We start from the raw sequence: 9,181 nt of genomic DNA on the forward strand, positions 1-9,181 counted from the left end.
AAATTGAGTAGCAACATGCAACAATTCACCAAGCGCGCGAACGCACACGTTTATACCGGTCGGCTACTTGACTTGCATTAGATTAATTGAAAATGCACGGAGAGAAAAATTAGGTGAAAACTGCTTTGTTTCAAGTCGTTGGTCCAATTTTATTAAACAAGGCATTTGTAACTGGAGAGCACGGTAGATTTGACTTGGCGATCAAGTTAGGGCTATAATGTTCTCAAATAATACCGACAGACGGTTTGACCAATCAGTTTTGCTTGGCAGCGTGGCGCTATTCACACACGCGCTTGTGAAGTAACTTTTTCCTGCATTGGAAGTTACTGTTGATTTTATATTGTTTTTTTTTCGTATTGTTCATATTATTCAAAAGTTATTTTATTGACAAAAGTATTAAAATGGATGAGTTCGTCCAAAATATTTTAAGAGAGTAGAAATTGGAAACTTTCATGGAAAGATTTAATCGTAAGTATTGCACACTTAAACCTAACCTATAAATTAAAAAAAATTAATATTTTTCTTTCGACCATTTTTTGCGTACATATAAATATGTAATATTAATTGTTTAATTATTTAAGGAAGCGTTTATATATTTTTATTATCCGAAATAGTTTTTCATAAATATGTCTTTTTATAGAAGCAGGTATAGATGAAGATGTTTTTAGACATATGATTAACGACAATTTAATCGACGAACTTTTTGAAAAATTAGAGTGTGGTTTTAAAAAAAAATTTAAAAAGAAATTTGAAGAATGGCGAAATTCGGTCGTTGGAGAAGAAAATGACAATACAAAAGTTGTACAGCAGAAAGTTACAAATAATGAAAACTTTTCTGCTGAATCTAATAATTCGCAAAGTTCAAATCAAGTTCAAATATCACTTTCTAATTCGATTTCGTTTGATGCATTGGGATTAAGTGAAGAATTAGATTTTAATAACGATTTAATCAGTTATATGCGTAGGTTTTTTGGAATTCATTTTTATTTTTATTTTAAGGGTACTTAAAATATTTAATTTTATTATTATTTTATATTTTATTTTTAATGTGATTATCATTTATTTTATTTGCTTTATTTTCTAAAAATTTATATTAATTTTTATTTTAAGGATACTCAACATAACTTCAAACTAAAAAGTTTTTTTTACAACAAAATAAAACTAAAGAAAATTGATGTTATCAAACTTTGCAATATTCATTTGTACAATTTAAAAAAAATTGTCAACAAAAATTTGTCGTTAAATGATAATTATTCTACATTTTATACCTTGTATTTCAAGTTGATGTAAAATTTCAATTTTTATCCAGTTTTTAGAAAAATAGCTTATTTTGCAAAAATTTTGAAAAAATTGATAAACTAATAAAATTGTTATATTTTTTAAACAAAAAATTATTCAACAAAAACTCAAAATCAGAATTGTGGGAAAACTTTAAAAAATGATCTACTGTTTAAAAACATTGAATAAAAATTACAATTCTTACATAACTTTTAAGAAAAAACACAAAATGTTCTATAATTATTATTTGACTATTTAGAATCAAAACATTTTATTTCAAAATTGTATAACTAAATCATTTAAAATTTAGTGAAGTGAATATCAAATATATTTTTAGTTTTGTGACAAATTATTTTTTAGTTTGAGGTTACATTACGGGACTAAGCATCCTTGAGAGACAGTTATGTAATTCTCATGTTCATTTCATTATACATGATTTTTTTATTTCATTTCGTGTTTGAATTCTTTGTTTAAATTATGACAGCTGAACTGAGAAAAAGCGTTAAAGATTTATTAAGCTGTACGACCCAAGGCAAGCTTATTACTCAAATTTTCGAAAAGGATACTATCATCGATACTCGATTAATATGTAATTTAATAATAAATTACGAATTTGATTTCACTCGGTCTTATAGGTAAATATCAACAGATTGTTCGAAGGTGTAACAAAATAATTTTATAAAATATTCAATATAGTGAAATAAAAAGGGCCATTTAGAAATTTTAGGGATCCTCTTATAAGATTTTTAATTTATTGCATACAAATTATTTTCAAAAATAAAATTTTATTTTAACAGAATAACCAAGGAAAGGTTTGTGCAGCTATCAAATGAATTAGGTGCAATCTTTACAAGTGAAAATCGGAAAGCTGACGAAATAGCTCAAATCTTTTATTACCCGTTCACAAGAAGTACAAAAACTCGAAAAGCAATAAATTGTGGTGGGGCTTTATATGATAAATATCTCAATTATAGACAAAAATTAATTGCGTATGGCCTTGCAAAGAAGAACGATTGTGACCAAGGAAGTGTGTATACATGATTATAACTTCAATTCATAATGTTTTGATCGCTTATTGCCACAATTTACTGCAGATCTTAATTTGAGATCTGCAGTAAACTGTGTGTATAACATTTATTGATATTTTATTTATTATATTAATAATTTTTTAAGCAATTTCACCCTTATCTGAAGAAGAAATTATAATTAAATGGTTACAAGAAAATGATGAACCACAAGATGAAGTAATTAAAAAATGGAGAGAGTCATTTCCGTACAGAGATCGATGCAAGAATGTTCTAAATTACTTTGCCGCTTTCAAATGTTTATGTTCTTCTTTTGGATACATATTAGTAAAGTTTTTTTTAACCTTTATTTTTTATTACAAATATCTTTGTTTAATTCTTTCTATTAAAAATTAACTTATTGCAGCTGGAGCAAGACTTTGATGCAACATATCCGACGTCAATTGATAATTTGGAAAAAGAATGGGAAACCTTAGCTCCACTGATAGTTTCTATTACTAAAGAAAAAAAAGGCTAAATGCCATCGACAAACAATTAATTGAAGCAGGTAATATTAATTTTTGACTAGTATATGTATTGAAGAATCAATTTGGACATTGTATTATTTCAGGGAAAACAAATGTTGTTGCTCTTCTCTGTCTTCCTAGACTTTTGGGAATTCTAGTTCGAAAAAGAAAAAATTGTGATTCATATTTTGGTAACTCGATACAAGACGTGACAGACTCTTTTCTTCTTATCACCAAGGTAATTTATGACTTATATGTTCTTATTGAATATTTAAATTTCTTTAAATGAAAGTGTTTTTTTGAAAATAATTTTAGACCCATAATTTCATCGAAATTTTTAATATATGTGATTATTTCGAGTTACAATTATTTAACAACTTTTATAGTCAAAAGAAGAACTAATTGATTTCAAAAATAAACGAGAGGAACTTAGCACAGCGACGGGAAATAAAATTTTGCCTTACTTAGCTTTTGTCGGAGATATAGAAAAAGAAGGAGAAGTGGAATCCGAAAATGAGATTGCACAAAATTCTAGTACCGAAATTTTCGTTGTCATTAACAATATTGATTACAAGATGAAATCAAACCAAATTATTAAAGCTGTTTCTGCTTGCTTCAAATGTATGCTTTCATTAAATTTGGAATTTCCATGTGAATGCAAACATATCTGGACATTTTTTCAGAAATATATATACCAAGTGGAATTGAATAATTTAAAGCCATATACTTCTGTTAACAAACTGATTGAAGATATAAATGCATTAAAAGAAAAAAATAATTCTACAAATCTTGTAAATTAAGAAAAATTTGATCATTTGAAATTCTAAAAGTATAAAGTTTTCATTTTTGTTATAAAAATCGGTTTCAAGTTATAATCTGCGATATTAAAAAGGAAGCATAAAATGTTAACAAATACGTGTATTATGTCAAGTTATTTTGCAATGTAAGCAATCCTAATAAAATATTTGTTTTGTAATTTTTAATAAAGTATTTTTAAACCTATTTCAAATTAATTTCAAAAACGTGTTTATAAACAAATTTATTTTTTTTAACAGTTAAAGTACTCTTTGTTTCAATGAATTCAAGTAAATAATTTATTTAAATTTTTTAATGAAATTAATAAACTGCGTATATTTAACACATATGCACTACTTTTTCAAAAGCAACATATATTATATGATACGTACATCGTAATTAAACGTTTTTATCTTTTTTATTGTTATTGTTTTTTTATTATTCAAGCAATGAACCATAAAAAAATAATTTCTCATTTACTCTGAGTATATATAACAAACAAATTTATTTACGAAAAATATGAATTTGCACTAAAACAAATTAGAGTCTATGTACTGTCATATGACCGCTTGTATTCTTTTGGTTTCAGATATTTATTTTTCTTGATACATCTGTAAAAATTGGACGTCATTTTCTACATCGTATTAGCAATCTTGAGTCTGCCTTATAATCGATTTTTATTTTATAATTTTATGCTGAATTCAAAATGTCTTTAATCGTCGATTTAGAATTTGAAATGTTACTATTAACATTAAAACTGTATAATAATCCCGCTTTACCACGAAACGTTGTTCAAATTTTTGTCGATAGCATAATAAATTTTACAAACGTTACGTTTAGAAGATATGTTAATCAACAAATGAATTTAGCTTCAAGTAAAATTGATAAACAAATTCTTTATCAAATTCAATCTACTTTCGACACTTCAAAAGAAATTTTTGATAAATTTGCAACAGAGCATCATCGATTTTCAATGTATCAAGAAAAGGGACTTATGATACAACCTATAGAATGCGAAATAGCGTCTCGATTCACTAATAAAGTTGTAAATAACGTACTCACAATGGAAAAAGAAAAAGTTGTTATGCAATATATTCCATTAAAATGGACTTTAAAATTACTTTTAGAATTACCAGGGATGTTTCATCTGTTAAAAAGTTACATGAAGGATTTAGAAGACGACTCGGAGATCACTTGTAACTTTATACAAGGAAAACTTTGGAAAAAAATGAGTAAAAAATTCGAAAAGGGTAAATTTTTCATACCTCTCTTTTTCTACTACGATGAATTTGAAACAGGAAACCCACTCGGTTCTCATGCTGGAAATCAAAAATTAGGAGGAGCATATTGTCAAATACCATGCCTTCCACCCCATATTACAGCAAAATTGAAGAGCATTTTATTAACATCTTTGTTTCATGCAAGCGATCGAAAAACATATGGGAATAAAGTATTTGATAAACCTATTTCTGAATTAAATGAATTGAATGATAAAGGTCTCGAAATAATTGTCAACAATGAAAAAATCAAAGTTTTTTTTCAATTGTGTCTGGTTCTCGGTGATAATCAAGGATTGAATGACATATTAGGTCATGTTTGTGGTTTTAATTCAGGACATCCCTGCCGCATATGTCATGCCCCCATTGAAAAAATTCAAACTTTAACTGCACAAGATGAAAAATTATTAAGAACAATTAAATCTTATGACGAAGACTGTGCTTTGAAAAATCCATCTATTACTGGAATTGTTGAACCCTGTACATTTAATCGAGTAATAGGTTTTCACAATGTCCTTTGTATGATTTTAGACATAATGCACGATATCCTTGAAGGCACTGCTAATTACACAATGGTGAATATTCTCAATGATTTAATTTACAAGGAAAAATGTTTTTCATTGGATACTTTAAATAAAAGAATAGAATGCTTTGAGTACAGTACTCTCGAAATGTCGAATAAAATACCGATTATTAAAAAAGAACATATTCAAATAAAGAAGAAATTAAAAATGTCAGCCTCCGAAATGCTTTGTTTTGTGAGATATTTTTCTTTAATTGTTGGAGACAGGGTAAAGGGAACTAATCCTGTTTGGAATTTATACATTTTGCTTCGTAAAATTGTAGCCATAGTCACTTCACCGCGGTTTGTAAAAGGACATATATGTCAATTAGATATATTAATTCCACAGTTTCTTTCTTCGTATAAATCGCTGTACGGTCTGTTAAAATACAAATTTCACAACATGACTCATCTTTCACCCGTATTGATTAATAATGGACCTGCAGTTCATTATTGGGCTATGAGGTTCGAATCCAAACACAGGCAACATAAACTAACGGCAGTCAACACAAGCAGCAAAATAAATATTTTAAAAACTATATGTCTTAAAAGCCAATTGCAACTGGCGTATTTAAAAGCATCGGGTAAAAGTTTGATAGATGATGAAGCAGGTTATCAGAAACAGGAAAATCTTGACGAACGAAGTAGAAGAATGTATTTTCCAAGTAGTAATTCTAATGAAAAAATCTTTACAACAAAACATGCGCAAACAAAAGGTGTAAATTACCAAGTACATATGGTTTTTGTTATCGAAATGGGAGAAAATGATTTGCTGGAGTTCGGAAAAGTTGAAGAAATATTTATAAAGGAAGATGGCATTTATTTACTTATTCTTCCTTTAATTTCTGTAGCTTTCGATCAACATTTTTATGCATATAATGTTGAAGCACGTAATATATTAAGATTAAAGAAAGCTTCTGAATTACCAGATATTCATCCTTGTTTATTAGTCTAAAATGATAATCGTTTATTTGTAGCGACGAGGTACATTTTATAAAAATTAGAATTTTATTGATCGGAAAAATGTTTATGTTAACATTTCACTAATGTAATTTGACAATAAATTATTAAAAAATTGTGCATTTTTTATTGATTTAAAAATCGCCTATTCCATTTTTTTATTTATATCACACTAGTTTACTTACTAATAAAAACAATTTAACTGTATAAATGCATTGAATATTGATAAAAAAGAAACTGCCAACTGGAGCTATTATGGTAAAAAACCAGCAATTTTTCTATTCTATGCCTCACTAAAATTTTAAAATTTATCGAATGATTGATTCAACTATATTAAGTTATATTGTGAACATCTTCCACAAGATATTGTGCAAGTTTTATTATAAAAAAAAATATTTTTCACTTAAGTTCTTTAAACTATGAGTTCAAATAACAAACTTTTCGCGCTTGGGGCTATTATGGTATATTCATTTTTCATTCATAAAATAGAAAAAACATTTTTTTCTTAGAATAAAAAAATAAATAAATAAAAAATACATTTTTCTAAATTGATAAATAATAATTATTATATTAATAGAATATTATATTTATTAATTTTTTCTAGGTTAGGTTTGATTTTTAAAAAAATTTCAAATATTAACATTTTTTTGATGATTTAAAGGAAATAATAAGGTCCACAATATAGTTTTTAAGCAATTATGAATCCAAAGGTTTTTTAAATTAACTGAAAAATTATGTAAAAATAAAAAGAAACACTTTTTGAAGTTATGTTGTGTGTTAAATATTTAAATATTTTACAAATAAATAAATTGGTATAATTTTTTTCTTGAATTCGCTATTGATATTAACATATTGATATTACTTGTTACACATATAACCTCAACTGTTTAAATGAATGGAAATATCACTTTTTAATGGCACATTAATACTATTTGGGACCGCACGGTCAAAACTACCGTGCGACCAACGTTGCTTTAACTGTAGGCATCGTTACTTGAGTCACTCAAGTAGTTTCAACTTAAGTCTACAGTCCACACAACCTAATTTTTCTCTCCGTGTGATCTTTTAGAACCCAAAGAAGGATCTATGTATGGAGCCGGTAAGAATCACTTTTTTGTTTAATTTCTACTTAAAATAAATAAATATTTCTCATTCTCGTTTACACGATAGCCAAAATAGTAGGGGAATAGTGTCAGGGTTGGACACTTGACTTTTTTTAAATAAGAAAACTAGCGCCACCTGTGTGCGTACGTGACGAATCTTCTAGTAGTGTAACCTTACTTTTTGTGGCATTACATTTTTGGAGAATCAAAAGTAGCGTCTCCTGTGACTTCGGTGCAATCGAAGAGACAAAAAAAGTTTTGTTTGACTTGTGAATAAACCTAAAAAATGTGTAAAAAAGCAAGAATTCGGCAAGGTAAGCTTATTGAATGTATTGTGAGGTACATAATTTAAGAAGAAAAAAAGTGAAAAATCGATTCGCGACACATGTCTGGTTATGGTTAGCACAATTCGAAAATGATGCTTCTAGTTAGGGTTGAAAACCCATATTAATTATGAATTTGACACAATTTATAAATAAATTTTATTTTATTGATATTTCAGTGCAAAATTGTGCCAAAGATATTAGAAAAATAATACTTAAATTGTATAAATTTTGTTCATCATTTCATTGAGTTATTTGGAACAATAAAGCGTTATTTTTTGTAATTTGAGTTCATTCCTTTTTTAAACCCATGAAGCTTTACAATTTGTAAACAATAAGTAAAGATAAACATGAAAAAATAAGAATAAAAAACATTACAAATGTTATTTTATGTTTTTACCAATAATGCGTTTCGATTTTCAAAAAGTGTCCAACCCTGACTGAAAAGTCCAACCCTGACTAGATTTTTTTTTAATGTTTATAACTTTTTTAATTTTGGACCAATCAATTTACGGTCCACAGCAAAAATGTTCCTCTTTTGTAGATCTTTCCATCCATATACCACAATTGACTGAATTTATCTAAACAAAATATTTATAAACAAAAAACCAAAACTGTGTCCAACCCTGACACTATTCCCCTATGGATTAAGAAAAATGTTGGTTTTTTCATTTTAGATTAACTGTTCCAGAGAAAAAGTGTAACAAACTTTTAAAATGTACCACTTTCGGCAGCCATTTTTTATTAGATTGTTTTAAAAGAAATTGTTTTCGACTCTTTAAAATGTATATTTTATCATAAAATAATTGTAACTAATAAATATTTTTTTTTACTATAAAAAAAAACTTTGAAAAAAACTTCAAAATCACCGTAATCTCCCCTTTAAAATACCTTAAATAAAAGAAACTTTAAGTCACATATAAAAAGATTACCAAATTCGTTAAAAAATTATTTTAATAATATTTTTTTAACAAATTTAGTAATATTTTAATTTATGATTTAAAGTTTCTTTTATTTAAGGTATTTTTAATGTGAATAAACGCATTAATTTGAAGATTATATAATTGTTGTGGATTCATATATAAATATTCTTCGCAGGTTTTCTAGAAAAATAATTTATAGATTGAGCTAAAATTTTATGGAGAACTCAAAAATAATATAAGGATTCGTTTTTATGTACTAGAGTATGTTATTATTTTATCAAAAAATTTAAACTTAAAAAATTGCACGTTTGTGGCAATGATTAAGGGAATGTGCAAATTAAAGAAATTGTCACTTAGATATATGTTTCCTTTTATATTCACGTGAGCAATGATCTGTAACAAAACAATTATTAACAATTTTATTATTTT

The 9,181-nt window shown here is 26.7% G+C and overlaps 1 long non-coding RNA gene across 1 annotated transcript; it reads left to right on the forward strand.

Moving 5' to 3' along the window:
* The first annotated feature begins 1,698 nt into the window (after positions 1–1,698).
* Positions 1,699–3,663, forward strand: LOC127283691 (uncharacterized). Its single transcript, XR_007843384.1, has 5 exons — positions 1,699–2,305; positions 2,452–2,630; positions 2,710–2,850; positions 2,914–3,047; positions 3,196–3,663. It is a non-coding gene; the product is annotated as an uncharacterized LOC127283691 (long non-coding RNA).
* The last annotated feature ends 5,518 nt before the right edge of the window (positions 3,664–9,181 follow it).

The sequence above is a fragment of the Leptopilina boulardi genome, unplaced genomic scaffold, assembly GCF_019393585.1.
Source record: "Leptopilina boulardi isolate dan_hultmark-lab unplaced genomic scaffold, ZJU_Lbou_2.1 LbouV2_310, whole genome shotgun sequence".
NCBI lineage: Eukaryota > Metazoa > Arthropoda > Insecta > Hymenoptera > Figitidae > Leptopilina > Leptopilina boulardi.